Below are 19,457 nucleotides of genomic sequence, written 5' to 3' on the forward strand. Positions count from 1 at the left end.
AGTTTAGTATAGACTTGAGATAGAAACCTAGAAAAATATGTCAGAGATTGATCATGGAAGATGGAAAGGTTAGGATAAGGATTTTCAATTTCAATTAGTAGGCATTTAATGGTTCTTAATCAGAAAAGAGTCACAATAAAAGCAATGTTTTGGGGTGATTGATCTGGAGATGCGCAGATTAAATTTGAAAAGGGAGAGGTTGGGAACAGGAAGGAGACCAGAGAGTATTTTGGTCACCAAAATATCATGCTATTTTGGTCACTTAAATGTGAGACTAAAAAGTCTGAGCAGAGTTGGGGTAATGGGAAGACAAAGAAAAAAACCTATATAAAAGACTTTCATTAATTTTGCATTTGTTCTTTGAGGGTTTAAGTAAATGCAAAGCAATGTTCTATATACCAATGACTTAATCATGAGCCAAATAGACATGATTCTTGCCACTCTAGAATTTGTAGACCAGTAAGGAAATCAGACATTCATCAAATAAACACATATGATAATGCTATGAAGGAAAGTACAAGAGGATATGAGAATGTACAGCAGAATAAATTTGATTTTGTTTGGGCAGATAGAAATCAGGGATGGCTTCTCTAGAAAAATAAAGGTGTTTAAATTGAATCTGGGAGGGTGAATAGGAGTAAACTCTACAAAGGGAGGTAAAGAAAGGGAGAAGAGCATTCCAAGCAACAGCAGCAGCATGTGCAAGGCCCTGCGTTGGCAGGTAGTGTGCATCCAATCAAGGGGAAAATGACCAGTGGGGTTAGCATATGGCAAGAAGGTGGAGAGTGGCTGACATTGAAGCTGAAAGAAAGACAAGGGCCAGATGATACTTGGTTCTTTGTTTTTATTTCAGAAATAACTAGAAGGCATTGAGGCATTTTACTCCAGAGGTAACATGTTCAATTTTGCATTTTGGAACAGATACTTTTGCTGCCATGTGGAGGATAGAGGGGAGGTGGACACCCAGGGAAACTGGTATCAGCCTGTTGTAGTATTCCAGGAGAGAGATCTTGGTGGACTAGACAATGGAGATGGTAATGAGGAGAAAATATCATTTAAGAGAATTTACCTGGGTTTAATAGCTGATATGGATGAACAAAGGAGAAAAATGGATTCTTCGATATGGGAGTGTTGCTGCCCAGTGATACTATTAGGAGCTATTATGGAAAATGGGAGACAGTGAGGGTTTGATGTGCAGAGTTAGGGAGCATGGAGGGTTATCCTATCCAAGTGAACATTGTCAGGTAAGCAGTTGGACTGGGATTAAAAAATACAAAGGGACTGCAGTTGTGAGATTGAAACCATTGGTAAGGTTGTGGTGGCAATGCAAACAAAGGAATCTATAAGTAGAGAGGATAAATAATAGAGGGCTCAGGATGGAGTTGTGTGGAAGAGCACTACTGGGTGAGATGAACTGATAAAGTCAGGTGAACCTGCAAAGAAGGAGGAGGGTGTTAGTACAAGAACAATCAGAGCGTTAACTACTGACAGTTAAAAAAATTATAGCCTTGTGTGTACTTCTCCAAATTAAATAACTGTAGCTATCTAGTAGGGGCAAAATCCCTCAGCAGACTGCAGTGTCTCTGTCACCATAACAGGGTGGCATTAAGAGTGTACTTGTTTAGGGGTGGATGACAATCAAGCTCAGAGCCAGACCTTGCCAGGAGACTCGAGGCTCCTCATCTCTGCACTTACCAGTCACAAGCAGAGAAACTACATTTAGCTTATAGCTTTTACTTGTGAGTACTATGGTCCAGAATTGGATTCTGTAAGACCTATTAATTTGAAAATAAATAAACCAAGAATCTAAAATCATCAAGATGCTCTTTTCCCCCTAAAAAATTTGTAATTTGTATTTATATTTGAGAAGTCACAGTGTATTCCTGTGACCAAAGTGCACCAAACTTCCTTTCTTATTCCAAATGTCTCTAAAATCTACTAACACTGGTCCCAGCATTAATGAATGCATTAAAAACAAAGTGATTGCTCATCATCCCTGTCCCAAGGCAAATCAAAACCACCTTGAGATATCACCTAACCCCATTGAGAATAGCCCACATCACAAAGTCCCAAAGCTGCAGAGCCTGGCATGGTTGTGGAGAGAAGAGACTACTCTTACACTGCTGGTGGGATTGCAAACTAATACAGCCCCTGTGGCAAGAAGTATGGAGAATCCTCAAAGAGCTAAAAGTGGACCTTCCATTTGATCTTGCAATCCCATTACTAGGTATCTCCCCAGTAGGAAAAAAAAATTATTTTACCATAAAGACATTTGCACTGGAATGTTTATTGCAGCTCAATTCACAATCCCTAAGATGTTGAATCAACCCAAATGCCTGTCAACACATGAATGAATTAACTGTGGTACATGTGTGCTGTGGAATATGGTTCAGCCATTAATAAATGGAGGCTTTATATCTTTTGTGTTACCCTGGATGGAACTGAACATTCTTCTTAATAAAGTATCAAAAAATTGAAAAGCATGTATCCCATATATCAATACTAATATGAGACCAATAAATAACACTCACATGAGAGAAAAACACAATTAAATTCAAGTGAAGGGATAGGTGGCACTTGTGGTTCCAGGAGTAGGGTGCTGGCCCCCTATATTGGGGGTGGTGGGTTCAAACCATGACCCGGCCAAAACTGCCAAAAAAAAAAAAAAAATTCAAGTGGAGGGGGAGAGGAGTGGAGAGAAAGGAGACGGAGAGAAGAGGAGCATAGACAAGCTCTCACCTAATGTGCACCGTGGAACAGCACACCCCCTGGGTGAAGGGCTCAACTACAACTTGAGCTCTACCTAACAAATGCAAACAATGTAACCTGCAAAAATGTAATCATTTTTACCCTCATATTAATCTGAACTTAAAAAGAGATGATGTGGTTGACTTTCCTCTGCTGAGACTTTTTCACCCATTTACAGGTATTCCCCCAAACTTTAGTTTTGAAGGCTGGTAGCATGCTCAATCTGTGCCAGCTTCTGTTAGGAATTATGGGCCAAATCAGTTATTTTTAGATACAAAACCAATTTGAGGTTGGCACCGATGACATAGTGCACATGTAAGACAAAGAATTGAAGAGAAAAGGCAATTGTGTTTCCCTGTTTGCAAAGTCTTCAGTGAAAGCAAATCTTAGGTTTTGCTTCATCCAGCCAAGATTACATTCAAAGTTGACTGCTCCAAAGGAAAAATGAAGAAGTTCAAGTCAATGAATTGAGTAATTTGTTCACTTTATGGTTAGTTGAAAACTGAGTCTCCCCCAGATTTATACCACCCTCTTTTCACAGTTTCTTCTGAAATGCCAGCTACTTCCCCTTTACTTCCTAGGATTTGAGGTGAACATTTCAGATGGGTAGGGTGACCACTCCTTTATCCCAAGTGTAGGAAGTTCACTGAAGCATGGGGAGAATCAAGTTCAACATATTCAAAAGTCAGGGGGGTAGAGAGAAGGTGGCTGACTGAAGCCAGCTTTCCACAGAGGCTTCCATCCAGAAGGAGAGTTAAAGGACAGAAATTTAGCAAGTAACCTGGTGGATTAGAGCTGCACCAAGAGAGAAGGTTGAAGAATGCACATTAACCCCACTGAGGCGAGCTGTGACCCCAAGGATACAAACAAAAGGTACAAAATCCATCACCAAGCAGACAGGAGTCCCCTCCCTCCTGAGAACGGCTGGGAGTGCCCCACAAACAAACGAGCAGAGTTCAAAGGTCTTCCCACTACACTCCACGGAAGAGACCCTCTAAAAACTGGACCTACCTCCCCTACTAAGGTGCCACGGCATTCTCCTGCCAGGCATAAAACTGTATATATTCTCTACCTGCAACTCTGAGCTCCCAGCACTCCCCTCCACTCTCACTCTGAGGTCTGGAGGCCTGTCCCCCAGGACTCCAGATACTTGGGTGATTTTTCAAGGGGTGTGGACAGGGCCTAAACTGCAGCTGGTAGTGCTGACTCTGGGGCACGGGAGTGAGGAGAGGATGGTCGGCTGAGAGGGAACCACACCGGAGTGGCGGTGCCCCGAGGCACAGAGCAGCAGCCATCTTTTAGCAACAATAGGGCTCACTCCCGGATATTCTGAAGCCACACCCCCTGTCTCCCTGGGCAACCAGAGGAGGCCAGGCATCTACTCAGGTGGCAACCACCACGGAACAGATCTGGGATGGAATGCAGGCCCCTTGAGTAAAGGGTTTGCCTGAGGTGGTACCGGCCTGGGTGGAGCACGGGGACTAGAAACGCACACGCAGAGCTGGGAAGTTCCCAGGGTGGGGCTGACCCAGAGGACTGCTTTACTGAGCCTAAGCTGCCCCTGGGCCTCAGGGGATCGTCAGCCTATAGACAAAGGAAGACAGGAGGCTAGAACTGACAGGTAACCAAATACAAACCTGCAGGAGCAAAGACAGGGCCTGAGGTGCAGGCTCTGAGAACTCAAAACAGCTTCTCTTCTGCAGGGGAATTTAGCAGGGACAGAAACAAATTCCTGCAAAGTTTTTCTGTTCTGTCCTGTCAGTAACATCAATCAAGGGCGTGGCTGGAACTGAGTGAACAGCCCCTAGCCTCCATCAAGTGCCTAAGGTTGTCAGGCCTCACCTCCCCCGCTAGATAGAGGCAGAGTGCAGCAGCCTGGCTGAGCAGAAATAGATTTCCTTGTGATTCAGGCAGGTGCAACCCCCTGGAGTATCTATCACTACAGGCAACTGGGTCAAAGCCCTGTGGGACTATCAGTGACTGTGTGTGACAGAGGTGCAAGGTGGGGAAGGAGGCATCAACCTTCCCAGACTGATCTCTTTATAGAGATCTTTCGTGTTCTTTGTTAGATAAACTCCCAAATATTTCATCTTCTTTGGCACAACTGTAAAAGGAATAGAGTCCTGACTGTTTTTTCAGCTTGACTATTGTTGGTATATATAAAGGCTACCAATTTATGAATGTTGATTTTGTAACCTGAATTGTTGCTGTATTCCTTGTTCGCTTCTAAGAGTTTTGTAGTTGAATCCCTGGGGTTTTCCAGATATACAATAATATCATCTGTGAAGAGTGAAAGTTTGATCTTCTCTGACCCTATATGGATAGCCTTGATCACCTTTTCTTGCCTGATTGCAATGGCTAAGATTTCCATTATGATGTTAAAAAGCAGTGGAGACAATGGGCAACTTTGCCTCTCTCCTGATCTGAGTGGAAATGATTTCAATTTAACTCCATTCAATACAATATTGGCTGTGGGTTTGCTGTAGAGGCCTCTATCAGTTTAAGAAATGTCCCTTCTGTATCAATTTTCTTAAGTGTTCTGATCAGGAAGGGATGCTGGATAATTATCAAAAGCTTTTTCTGCATCAATTGAGAGAATCATATGGTCTTTGTTTTTAATTTGTTTATGTGATGAATTATATTTCTAGATTTACCTATATTGAACCAGCCTTGAGACCCTGGGATAAAACCCCAGACTACCACTTGGTCTTGGTGTACAATTTGATGTGTTGCTGAATTCTGTTTGCTAGGATCTTATTGAATATTTTTGCATCAATATTCATTAGAGATATTGGTCTATAATTTTCTTTTCTTGTTGGGTCTTTTTCTGGTTTGGGGATCAAGGTGATTTTTGCTTCATAGAATGTGTTGGGCAGTATCCCTTCTTTTTCTATATTTTGGAAAAGATTAAGTAATATAGGTACTAGTTCCTTTTTAAAGGTTAGGTAGAATTCTGATGTGAAGCTATCCAGTCCCACACTTTTCTTTTTGGGGAGATTTTGGATAGTTGATGATATTTCAGAGCTTGATATAGGCCTGTTCAACATTTCCACTTCATTCTTGCTAAGTCTAGGAAGGTGACGTGCTTCCAAGTATTGGTCTATTTCCTTCAGATTTTCATATTTCTGAGAGTAAAGTTTCATATAATATTCATTAAGGATCTTTTTAATTTCTGAAAAATCTGTTGTTATTTTGTCTTTGTCATTTCTGCTTGATGAAATGAGAGATTTTACTCTTTTATTCCTGGTAAGGTTAGCCAAAGGCTTATCTATTTTATTGATTTATTCAAAAACCAACTTTTTGATTTATTGATCTGTTGTATAATACTTTAGTTTTCAATTTCAGTTAATTCTACTCTAAGTTTGGTTATTTCTTTTCTTCTGCTGGGTTTGGAATTGGAATGTTCTTCCTTTTCCAGTTGTTTGAGATGTCCCATTAAGTTGATAACTTCCTCTATTTCTATTCTCTTGAGGAAAGCTTGCAATGCTATAAATTTCCCTGTTAGGACTGCCTTTGTGGTATTCCAGAAGTTTTGGTAATTAGTATCTTCATCATCACTTTGTTCCAAAAATTTGGTAATTTTCTTTTTAATCTCATCTATCACCCAGCTATCATTCAGCATTATGTTATTTAGTTTCCAAGTTGTTGTGTGAGTGTACAGATTCCTGTTGTTACTGAGTTCAACTTTTATTCCATGATAGTCTGAGAAGATGCAAGGAATAATTTCTATTCTTTCAAATTTACTGGGGTTAGACTTGTGATCTAAGATGTGATGAACCCATCAGCTGATGAGAAGAATGTGTATTCAGTTTTTTTAGGATGAAATGTACTGTAGATGTCTGTTAATTCCAATTGTTGGATGATTAGGTTTAAAACTAAAATTTCTTTGCTCAGCTTCTTTTTTTTTTTTTTTTTGTAGAGACAGAGTCTCACTTTATTGCCCTCGGTAGAGTGCCGTGGCCTCACACAGCTCACAGCAACCTCCAACTCTTGGGCCTAAGCGATTCTCTTGCCTTAGCCTCCCGAGTAGCTGGGACTACAGGCGCCCGCCACAACGCCCGGCTATTTTTTAGTTGCAGTTTGGCCGGGGCAGGGTTTGAACCCACCACCCTCGGTATATGGGGCCGGTGCCTTACCAACTGAGCCACAGGCGCCGCCCCTGCTCAGCTTCTTATTGGAGGATCGATCCAACACTGCCAAAGGAGTGTTGAAATGTCCAACTATTATGGAGCTGGAGGAAATTGAGTTGCTCATGTCTGTTAGAGTTTCTCTTATAAATTGAGGTGCATTCTGGTTGGGTGCATAGATATTAATAATTGAAATCTCATCATATTGAGTATTACCCTTAACAAATATGAAATGACCATTCTTATCTTTCTTTACTTTTGTTGGTTTAAAGCCTATTGTGTCAGCAAATAGAATTGCAACACCTGCTTTTTTCTGATTACCATTTGCCCGAAATATGGACAACCATCCTTTCACCCTGAGTCTATATTTATCTTTTAAGGTAAGATGTGACTCTTGTATGCAGCAAATATCTGGCCTGAGTTTTTGTATCCAGTCAGCTAACCTGTGCCTCTTTAGAGGACAGTTTAAGTCGTTCACATTAATGGAGAATATTGATAGGTCTGGTAAAATTTTGGGTATCGAGTTTTTCGAAAGTCCAGTGGACAATTTTAGTTCTTTCACCATTGTGGAAGTTGGAGTTTGATCAAAAGTTTCTGAGTGAGTTTATTTTTGTGGTAGAGGATTGGGGTGGTCATTATGGAGGATAGGTCTGAGAATATCCTGGAGAACTGGTTTGGTTATGGCAAATTTCTTCAACATATGAATGTCATTAAAGTATTTAATTTCTCCATCATAACTGAAACTCAGTTTAGCTGGATACAGGATCCTGGGTTGAAAGTTATATTGCTTTAGGAGATTAAAAGTCCATGACCACCCTCTTCTGGCTTGAAAAGTTTCAGCAGAGAGATCTGAAGTCATTCTAATATTCTTCCCCTTGTAGATTATAGTTTTCTTATGTCTGGCTGCTTTCAGAATTTTCTCCTTCATATTAACTTTAATGAAGTTAATTATGATGTCCCTGGGGGATGTCTTATTCGGATTGAGTTGTGCTGGGGTTATGAAATTGTCTGCTGCCTGAATTTCAGAATCTCTTGCCATGTTTGGGAATTTCTCCACCATTATCTCTTGGAGTAGAGCATCTGGGCCTTTTGAAGCCACCTCGTTACCGTCAGGAATTCCTATAAGGTGAATATTAGTTTTCCTTGAATTATCCCAGAGCTGAAAGAATGATCCATTTTTGCTCTCCACTTCTATTTGTCTTTGAGTATTTGGGAGCATTCAATAGCTTTGCCTTCAATGTCACAAATCCTTTCTTCTGCCTGCTCCATTCTGTTACTGAGGGATTCTACTGTATTTCTCAGATGTTTGAGGGCTGCAAGTGCTTGCCTCATTGTATCAAAATCTTTGGTAATTTTGTCTTTGAATTCACTGAATTCTTGAGACAACTTTTGAAATGCTCCTTGAATTTCTAATTCCAACTTTTCCTCCATTCTGTTAGTCTTATTTCCAATCCAAATTCTGAATTCAATTTCTGACATCTGAGGCATTTGTTTATGAAAGGGATCTTCTGGTGTGTCTGCCTTATTGTTCCTTGGGGGAGTTGATCTACTCTGATTATTCATGTTGCCAAAGTTTTCCCACTGATTCCATCCCATGATTATTTTTCACTGTTTTGCTAGATGAGCAGATAAGGTGAAATTGGATTGGGGGCTCCTGGAGTAGTGATTAACCAGCCCATTGCCCAAGAGCTGGGACTGGTGACTGCAGCTTTCCACCTACAGCTTTGCAAAGGACCTGTATAATACTACAGCCTGAGACACTGGGGACCTGCTTGGTGTGGTGGGGCCAAGTGGCTCTGTCTTGTTTTCAGCTGGTCTTTGTCAAATCCTAGTGAATCAGTAACTCTGGGTTGAAGTCTCAGCTGTGGAGATATACAAGCAACTAAGACACCTTGCCCCCTGTGGGAAACAACTGGGAAAGGAAAATCAAACCTTCCCACAACCACACAACCATGGTACCATCTTGGATGGTCCTTGGGTGATTGGCCCAGGTTAAGAGTTCTAAATCAATTGTCCTAGTCAGTACTCTGTCTCAAGTGGGAGAGTTCAAAAGGTCTCCAGCAACTAGATAGCAGGAGTCTGCTGGCAGCTCGTGTATGACTTGCTCTGGTGCTTCGTAGAGTCAGAAGGGCCCACCTAGCAAGTAAATTAGTCCAGGAAGATTGATGTCTCCTTCCCACCTTGTACCTCTGTGAAGCCCAGTCTCTGGTAACCCTGCAGTGCTGTGACCCAGTTCCTTCCAATGAGCAGATACACTAGTGGTTTGCATCTGCCTGAGTCACTGGGACATCTATGTCTCCTCTGGCAGGTCTCCACACTCTGCACTCTGCGGACCTGAAGCCTGACTACCTCAGGTGCTTAATAGAGGCTAGTGAGGTCACTCAGTTCCAGCCCCACACCCTAATTGATGTTGCTGCCACTTATATTCTTGCAGAATGTGCATTTCTGTCCCGGCTGTATTCCCCTGTTGGCCAGGTGCTGTTTGAGTTCATAGAAACTGCGACTCAGCCCTGCCCTGTGCTGCTGCCACTGTGCCAATTCTCATGGAGCTGGTGTCTCTGTCTCTGCTGCACTCTGTGTTGGGGCAGGTGTGGTTAGAACTCACAAACAGCTCTCAGTTCCTGCCCTTTCTTGGGCTGATGCTGCTGGCATGCCTGCTTTTGTCCCAGCTATTCCCATGGGGGCCGATTGCCTTTTGGGCTCACAAAAGCAGCAATTCTGACTCAGCCCCATCCTGGGAGTATGCCACTTATGCGTGTGGATTCTATTCTTCATCCCTGCCATGGTCCACCAGGCAGATACCGCCTCAGGCATTCCCTTTCTCACAGGGCATGCGTTTCCATCCCAGATCTGTTCTGTCAGTGGCCACCAGTGAAGCAGAGGCCTGGATCCCTCTGCTTGCTAAGAGAGGTTGGAAATGTTTCTCCAAAACATCACCAGGGTTGTGAGCCCTATTGTTCCTGCCGCTGCCACTGTTGCACTGTGCTGTGGGGCACCATCTCTCCCCCTCTCATGTGGCTCCCTTACTTCACAGTCCTGGCTTTACACCCATGCCACTGATTCAGCACAGACTTGTAACAGCTCACGCCCTGTCCACACCTCTCAAGAAAATGCCCAAGAATCTGGACTCCATGGGGCACAGGCTTCCAGACCAGGCTTCCAGAGTGGAAGGGGGTGCTGGGAGTTCAGGTTGTGGGTAGAGTATATGTTCACTCTTATGCCTGGCAGGAGAGTGCCATGGAACACTAGTGGGTCCTCTCAGGGGAAGGAGTTCCAGTTTTTAGAAGGTCTCTCCTCTAAAGAGGGATAAAATAGGAGATCTGAACTCTGCTTGCTTGTTTGTAGAAAGTATACTGCAAGCTGTTTTCATGGGGGCGGGGACTTCCATCCGCTTGGTGATGGATTTTATACCTATTTTTTGTATCCTTAGGGTTGCAGCTCGCCTCAGGAGGGTTGATGTGCATTCTTAAACCTTCTTTCTGGGTCAGCTCCAAAGCATCAGCTTACTTGCTATACTTCTGTCCTTTAACTCTCTTTCTCGATGGGAACCTCTGTGTAAAGCTGACTCCACTTGGTCATCTTGCCTCTTCCCTGCGATTTATCTTCTTGATGGTGTCTTTTGGTGAGCAAATATTTTATAGCTTGAGGTAGTACAATTTATTAATATTTTTCTTTTATGGTGCATACTTTTTGTGTTCTTGAAATCTTTTTGATGGAGGTATTGGGAGGAATTTATGAAGTTTATTACAACCATATATGATGATGTGTGGGAAAGATGGTAGTATATTAGACTTTGACAGTCATAAAATGAATATATCTAGATTAGGATAAAGATGATTGTAATTTTTTGTTCAGATTTAAGGAGCACAAGTGAAGTTTTGTTACAGGGATATATTGTGTAGTGAGGCAGCCTTGGCTTTTAATGTTACCATCATCCAAATAGTATACATTGTACTCATTAAGCAATATCTCATTCCTCACCCTCCACCCACCCACTCACTCTTACCAGTGTCCAATAACTGTAGTAGTCATGTATACACAGGTTAGCTCCTATTTAGAGACAGAGTCTCACTCTGTTGCCCTTGGTAGAGTGCTGTGGCATCACAGCTCACAGCAACCTCCAACTCTTGGCCTTAAGCAATTCTCTTGCATCAGCCTCCCGAGTAGCTTGGGACTATAGGCGCGCATCACAACGCCTGGCTATTTTTTGACTGTTTTTAGCTGGCTGTGGCTGGGTTTGAATCTGCCACCCTCAGTATATGGGGCTGGCGCCCTACCCACTGAGTCACAAGCACCACCCTATTTCCACTTATTAAAAGTGAGAACACATGCTATTTAACTTTCTGTTTCTGAATTGTTTCACTTAAGATAATGGCCTCTAGTTTCATCCATGTTGCTGCAGATGACATGATTTCATTCTTTTTATTCCATTGTGTGTGTATGTGTGTATATACATATATGTCTATGTATACATATATATATCTCACATATGTGTATGTATATGTGTATATATGTAATACACACATACACACACATATATACACATATATAATTTTTTTTAATGCTATCATTCACTGATGGTCACTTAGGTTGATTCCATGTATGTTATAGTATGAATAATGCTGGTATAAACATACAAGTGCAGGGCTCTTTATCATATAATAATTTCTTTTCCTTTAGGTATATACCTAGTAGTGAGATTGCTGGATCAGATAGTATTTCTATTTTTAGTTCATTGAGAAACTTTCATTCTGTTTTGTTCTTGAAAATGTTTTGCCCACTGCAAGGTTGTGAAGATTTCTTCTGAATTTTTTTCTTGTAACTTTGTTGTTTTACCTTTACACTTAAGTCTATAACCTATCTCAAATTACCATTATTATTTTTATTTATTGATTTTATTGGTGTATGCTGTGAGGTGGGGGTCAAGGTTCTCTCTCCTTTTTCACTTTTGTTATGGTACAGATATTCAGTTATTCCAGCACAGTACTTGAAGAGCTTTTCCTTTCCCTACTGAATTACTCCAGTGGCTTTGTCAAAAGTCATTTGACTGAATAGTATGACTAAGAGTCTCTTAGACTATTCTGTTTCTAGTCCTGTTTTATTTTCTGAGTGTTAGTAATGATTTTGAAATAGGAATAGATTGAGATTTTTAGGTAGATAGGGGTTCATGAATTAGTGCAGTACTGTAATACGCATTTTTTTTTTTACCACTTGAAGACTTATTCTTGTGTTCAGTGAACACAGATCATTTATTTGATTCTCATGTGAGTACTCAAGGGAAATGGTTACAAAGAGCCAGCGTGTTACTGTGTTTTGGCTTTTACTTGCTGTTTTAAGCAACATCTTCCAAGAATGAGATGAAATCAGGCAAGAATTAGCTGGTTTGAGAGCAGAAACAGAGGGAATAGAGAAAGTCTAGAAATATAGGATCTGGCGGGGTTGGAAAAACCAACGATTCCTAAACCCATATAAGCTGCTGCCTTTTTACCCAACCTTAATATTTCAAATGGTTGCAGCATAGCTGCCGTGAGTTGAGAGAGGCAAAAGCTAGCTTGCTTTTGACTTTTTGTCATTAGTTAACAATTTTAGCTGAATTCTCTCTCAGTTAGCACCCAACGTCTCTTTCTTCAGTGGCCTGGCTCAGGTGAACCTGCAGTCACGTCCTGGCTCTCTTCAGAGGGCCCATCTCTTCTTAGAATTCAGGCTACTTGGCTGTCCTGTGACTGCAGCAATCTGATGGTACAAGAAATGCTATGATTTATAGTCTGTCCAGCTTTTTGTTGTTGTGAGGGTGGGCAGATCTTTTTCTCAGCTTTTTTCATGCTGTGTGGAAACAGAACACCCAAGGGGATTACTTATGAAGGTATTCTTTACTTTGTAAAATAACTTTCTGTAATATCCGTTTTAATTGCAATCCCCATTACCATTTCCTCAATCTGTTTCCTTGTGGGATTTTGCTTTCCTCTAAACTTCTAGATCACAGCTCATAGAAGTTATGATTTGACATTTATTTTCATTCTTAGTGCAACTTGCACAGATCCTGGAAAAACTAAAAGACCGTGTTTGTTGATTATTGGATGAATGGAGTGCCTTTTTAATCTTCTCACCTGACAAAAGCTTATCTGTCTTTGCAGATCAGAAGCAAATGTCATTCCTCTCAGAAAACTCCATGAGTTCTTTCTCTGTGTCTTCATAATACTTTATACATTCCTCCACTAGGCATAGTATAGGGTGACAATTTTTATATCATTTAGTTTAGATTGTAAATTGTTTGGGGCCATGAACCAGTTATTATTCTGTACCTTTAAATTCTTAGAACAATGTGCAGTATATGTAATTATGACTCTGTTTGTTAAATGGATACTTAAAAATGAATTTTCTAAATGAACTGCTGAATGTCTTTGTTGAATGATTACACACGATGTGTTTTGCACTTATACAACTTTTGTGTACATGACAAAATGTACCTGTAATGGTTCATGTATATGTGTATGAATGTTTTTTACCTCCTAGTGATGCAGATAATTGCAGAATTTGCTTAGAGCAAATATATGGTGCCTCTGCCACCATTTTCTCCTTGCATTCCATGGCAGACAAACCATCTCAGTTCTTTTTCCTATTGATCCCAAGCATGAATTCAGAATACTACTTTCCAATAACAACTCAACCAATGGATCAGACTTGGTGTATGGAATAAAGATTATTTTCTCTTCTCCAGTCTAAGGGGCTCCTGAGGCAATAAGCTGGGAGGTCATCTTTGATGCTCTTGTTGGATGGTGTACCTACAGGGAAGATTCTAATAAGCTGCAGACACTTCCCAGATTCCTGTCTCTCAGAACTTAATCACATTTGCATTTTGGCTATGATCAGATGGTGGAAACACAAACTCCAAACTGTCAATCAACTTGGGCTTCTTTTCCAACTTTTCATAAATAAATTTCTTTAAAAATCTTTGAACTTTCTTTTAAACACCAAAATCATATAACTAATTGCTAAACAATTACAATGTCTTCTACCCATATATTACATCGTAGGTATTTCCCTAGAATTGTTCCTAACTAAAAACCTAGCTCGGGAGGTGTGTGTATAAATGTGTGTGTGTTTGTTTGTATATATATGTGTGTGAACTGAGGAGTTCCTGAGATTTGAGGGAGAAAAGAAGGATGATATTTACTGAAAATATATTTTTATATTGTCCAGTTTTTACCTTTAAATATCAATAGAAAAAAATGTAAGGCATATAGATTTCTGGCATGTAATTTATCTTCAAAACAGAAATTAAACCTAACCAGTTATAAATTTGAGTTTCTTTCTGAATTAACCATGTTGGCATCACCCCAGCTACCTCCTTATGTTCACATGGTTGCTTCCAGACTCTATGTAGAATTTTATGCCTCTGTAGTATCAAATTTGTTAAATGGCATATTTTTATATCAGTAATTTTTATAGCATATTGTTATTCCAGACTTTTACATGCCTCTAATTTATTCTTAACTTCAATATAGCAGTATTGATTTTTTTTCTTCTAAGTTTGATGGTATGAACACTTTAGTTGTGATTTAAAGTCACTTCAAGGCCATCAATAATTTATTCTTCCTTTTCTATTCTTTGCAAACTTAGATATTTGGGCAGGTATGACCATGAGAATTAATGCTTCTCAAATTTCCTTTTTATATATCTTTGAGAAGCCACACAGCTCACAGCAACCTCTAACTCTTGGGCCTACGCGATTCTCTTGCCTCAGCCTCCCGAGAAGCTGGGACTACAGGCGCCCACCACAACGCCCGGCTATTTTTTGGTTGCAGTTTGGCCGGGGCTGGGTTTGAACCCGCCACCCTCAGCATATGGGGCCGGTGACCTACTCACTGAGCCACAGGCGAATTATCCATGGCACTTAAATGCAGAATAGTAGCAACAGTTTTGGTTACAGGTGAAATAGAATTTGGTACAGCTTCCTTAAATCATATTTCCTCTTCTTAGTCCCCCTAGAAACATTTCCTCACTCTGTTTCCTTATAGGATTTTGGAGTAAATAGGTAATAATCTTTCTCTTCTGTGGACGTAGTTAGTATCAAGGTCTTTTAGTAAATGAGGTCATTGGGTTACATAGTTGGCCTTCAATGAAGAAGGCTGATGAGACATGTTTTTGTTGTGCTACAAAACAAGGCTCACAAGTGCAGCAATCAAGACACTAATTTTTTTTCCTTGGATATTTTGCAGTTGAGATAAGCTGCCACCACGTGAATGGTGGTGCCTTGGTTGTTTGGCCCACTGTCCAGATAGCTTAATGGAAGACCTGTTCCAGCATGCATTTTCTGTTTTAATTATATCATTTTATTATTGGCACCGAATTGTAAACACTTTAGTGGAAATAAAAATAAAGTATAAAAATTAAGTTAAAGATCAAATGTCTTTTTTTCCCCTTGCTTTCTGTCCATTTCTAACCATAATTTGTGTGTAATTATCATACTTTTCGATGTACAGTTTTCTAGGCTAATTTTTAAATAGCACATCAAAAGCATGTTTCCATGTCCCTATATCATATTGTTCATAATGATCATTTGACATTATATCATGTATTGTCATGTTAGTAGACATCCTTTTAAGAAATGGTTCACTAAATGTTGGATATCAAAAAAATTATAAATGAGCTATAAAGAATCACCATGAAATCAACATTTGTATATCTGTCATTCAGTTTAAAATAAAGAACATTACCATTATCTCTGAAGACCTTGTGTGCTTTTCCCCATATCATCCTCTTTCTTACACTTCCAGAGGCCTTGTTATCATCCCCCTAAATATTGTGTGTATTTCACTTGATTTTCTTCATAATTTTACCATCCTTGGTTATGTCCCTAAACAACATATAGTTTAGTGAGTCATATATGATGCATTTTTTCTGTGATTTGCTTTTTTCACTCAATATTAAGCACCTGTTTTGTGTGTGTGTGAGTCATTATGTATTATGTCATATTCATTTTCATGGTTAAGTATTCCATTATATGAACAGAACACATATAACACACTGGGCTTATATCACATGTAACACTGGGCTTATTCCAGTTTTTTCTTGTTATAAATAGCAATGTAAATAATAGTTTAATGCACAATTCCTATTACCAATGTTCAAGAGTTTCTTTGTGATGTGAATCTAGGAGTGATTCTGCTACCTCATTGGTGTGTATCTTTTTAAATACATAGGTAATGCCAAATCATTTTCCAAAGGGGTTGTACAAAATTGCATTCCCACTATCAGTGTGTAAGAATTTCAGTTGCATCGTGTCTTTGCCAACATTTGGTATTAGTATAATTTTTGCTAATCGGGTGAGCATGAAAGGCTCATTTGGTTTTAATATACATTTTTCTAATTAGTAATGAAGCAGAACATCATTTTATATAGTTTGTCTTCTATGTAGTGTTTGTTCAAATATTTTGCTCTTATTTCTCTTGGATTTTCTTTTCATATTGGTTTGTAGGCTCTGTTTATATGTTCTGGATATTAATTCTTTGACTTATATGGGTTCCAATATCGCCTCCTATTCTGTTTTTTACTATTTTCATGGCATCCAATTGTAAATAGATAATTTTTCATTTTAATGGAATAAAATTTATGAAACTTTCCTTTGAATAATTGTGTCCTTTGTGTCTTATTAAGACAAATCTTTCTCCTCAAGGTGTCTTTTGAAATGTTATCATTCTCTCTTCCACAGTTAGATTTTTAACCTGCTTAAATTAATTTTATTTATGATGCAAGGTAAGAGTACATTTCCTGTCTCTCTTACTCTCTCTCTTTAAAATACATGTCTTAGTCTGTTTTCTGCTGTTGTAACAAAATACCACAAACTAGGTAATCTCTGATGAACAGAAATTTCTTGGCTCATAGTTCCAGAGGGTGGGAAGTTAGTTTGACAAAATCAATGAAAAAACTTGCTGAGATTTAAAAAAAATTTTTTATTGAATTTATAGATCAACTTGAAGGAAATGTGTCTCTGCATACTGAGACGTCTAGTCCAATGAATGTAGTATATTGTTTCATTTATTTAGGTCTTCTTGAATGCTTTTTATAATTTTAAAAAATAGCTTTCCCATGGAGAACTTGCACATCTTTTGTTGATTTCTTTGTGATGCTATTGAAAATGGCTTATTTTAAAGATATAATACATATTTTAATTATTTGTTTCTTCTGCTATAGATATGCAATTGATTTTTGTAAATTGACTTTTGTATCCAGAAAAATGGTTAAATTTTCTTTTTTAACTCTAATGATTTATTTATAAATTGTTTTGAATCCTATTACATGCAAAAGATGACAGTTCCAATGTTTCTTTTCTGGTTGTTATATCACTTATTTCTTTTATTGCCTTGCTATGCTGGTTTAGATTTCCCAGTATAATGTTTTATAGAAGTGGGGGTCCTGCTTTGCTTCCTATGGCAAAGAGAAAGCTTTCAGTGTTTTCCTAATTGTGATGATTTCTGTAGGTTTGTATCTATTATTGTGATAATATACCAGCCTAAGAAAGTTCACTTCTATTTTTAGATTATTATAAGTCATTTTTAAAATCATGAATAAATGTCAAAATTTTTTTGTAGTTCTGATAATTTATTTATTTTATTTTCTAAACAAGCATTATCATTATTACATGCAAAATGCCACCCATATTTCCAAATGTCACTGGGTAGAGAGGATTATAGCCCTGCTTGATAAATTCAGGGATAGGGTCTTCTCTATGTAGCTAATTAGGAATCTTTTTTAAAAACTTAAATCATAGCTGTGTACATTAATGCAATCATGGGGTACAATGTGCTGGTTTAAATTGTATATGAATAAAATTATATAATATATAATACATATATAATATATGTTATATATAATATATTATATATAATGTATATAATATATAATACAATATATAAATATTTTCATCAAACTGGTTAACATAGCCTTCACCACATTTTCTTAGTTCCTGTGTTAAAACATTTATATTCTACATTTAGTAAATTTCACATGTACCCTTGTAAGATGCACTGTAGGTCCCACAGTGGTCCCACCAATTACCCTCCCTCCATTCCTCCTCCCCTCCCCTGTCTCTCTCTTTCCCCCATATTCTTGGGCAATAATTGGGTTATAGCTTTCATATGAAAGCTATAAATTGGTTTCATAGTAGGGCTGAGTACGTTGGATACTTTTTCTTCCATTCTTGAGATAATTTGCTAAGAAGAATATGTTCCAGCTCCATCCATGTAAACATGAAAGAGGTAACGTCTCCATCTTTCTTTAAGGCTGCATAATATTCCTTGGTGTACATATACCACAATTTATTGATCCATTCATGGGTCGATGGACACTTGGGCTTCTTCCATGGCTTAGCAATTATGAATTGGGCTGCAATAAACATTCTGGTACAAATATCTTTGTTATAATGTGATTTTTGGTCCTCTGGATATCTACCTAGTAGAGAAATTGTAGGATCGAATGGCAGGTCTATTTTTAGATCTCTAAGTGTTCTCCAAACGTCTTTCCAAAAGGAACGTATTAGTTTGCATTCCCACTAGCCGTGTAGAAATGTTCCCTTTTCTCCACATCCACACCAGCATCTCTGGTTTTGGGATTTTGTGATGTGGGCTAATCTTACTGGAGTTAGATGATATCTCAAAGTAGTTTTGATTTGCATTTCTCTGATGATTAAGGATGATGGGTATTTTTCCATATGTCTGTAGGCTTTGCACCTCTCTTCAGAGAATTTTCTCTTCAAGTCCCTTGCCCACCCTGAGATGGGATCACTTGTTCTTTTCCTGCTTATATGTTTGAGTTCTCTGTGGATTTTGGTTATTAAACCTTTGTCAGAGACATAACCTGAAAATATCTTCTCCCATTTTGAGGGCTGTCTGCATGCTTTACTTACTGTGTTCTTGGCTGTGCAGAAGCTTTTTAGTTTGATGAGGTCCCAGAAGTGTATTTTTGGTGTTTCTTCAATTGCCCGGGGGTCCTCCTCATAAAATATTCTCCCAGGCCGATTTCTTCAAGTGTTTTCCCTGTGCTTTCTTCTAGTATTTTTATAGTTTCATGTCTTAAGTTTAAATCTTTAATCCAGTGCGAATTTATCTTAGTTAATGGTGAAAGGTGTGGGTCCAGTTTCAGTCTTCTGCAGGTCGCCAGCCAGTTCACCCAGCACCATTTGTTAAATAGGGAATCTTTTCCCCACTGAATGTTTTTAATTGGCTTGTCAAAGATGAAATAACTATAAGTAGCTGGGTTCATCTCTTGGTTCTCTATTCTGTTCCACACTTCTACCTCTCTGTTTTTGTGCCAATACCATGCTGTTTTGATCACTATCGATTTATAGTATAGTCTGAGGTCTGGTAGCGTGATTCCTCCTGCTTTGTTTTTATTTCTGAGTAATGTCTTGGCTATTCGAGGTTTTTTCTGATTCCATATAAAACGAAGTATTTTTTCGAGATCTTTAAAGTATGACAGTGGAGCTTTAATAGGGATTGCATTAAAATTTTATATTCCTTTAGGTAGTATGGATATTTTAACAATGTTGATTCTTCCCAGGCATGAGCATGGTATATTTTTCCA

This window comes from Nycticebus coucang, chromosome 2, assembly GCF_027406575.1.
Source record: "Nycticebus coucang isolate mNycCou1 chromosome 2, mNycCou1.pri, whole genome shotgun sequence".
Classification (NCBI taxonomy): domain Eukaryota; kingdom Metazoa; phylum Chordata; class Mammalia; order Primates; family Lorisidae; genus Nycticebus; species Nycticebus coucang.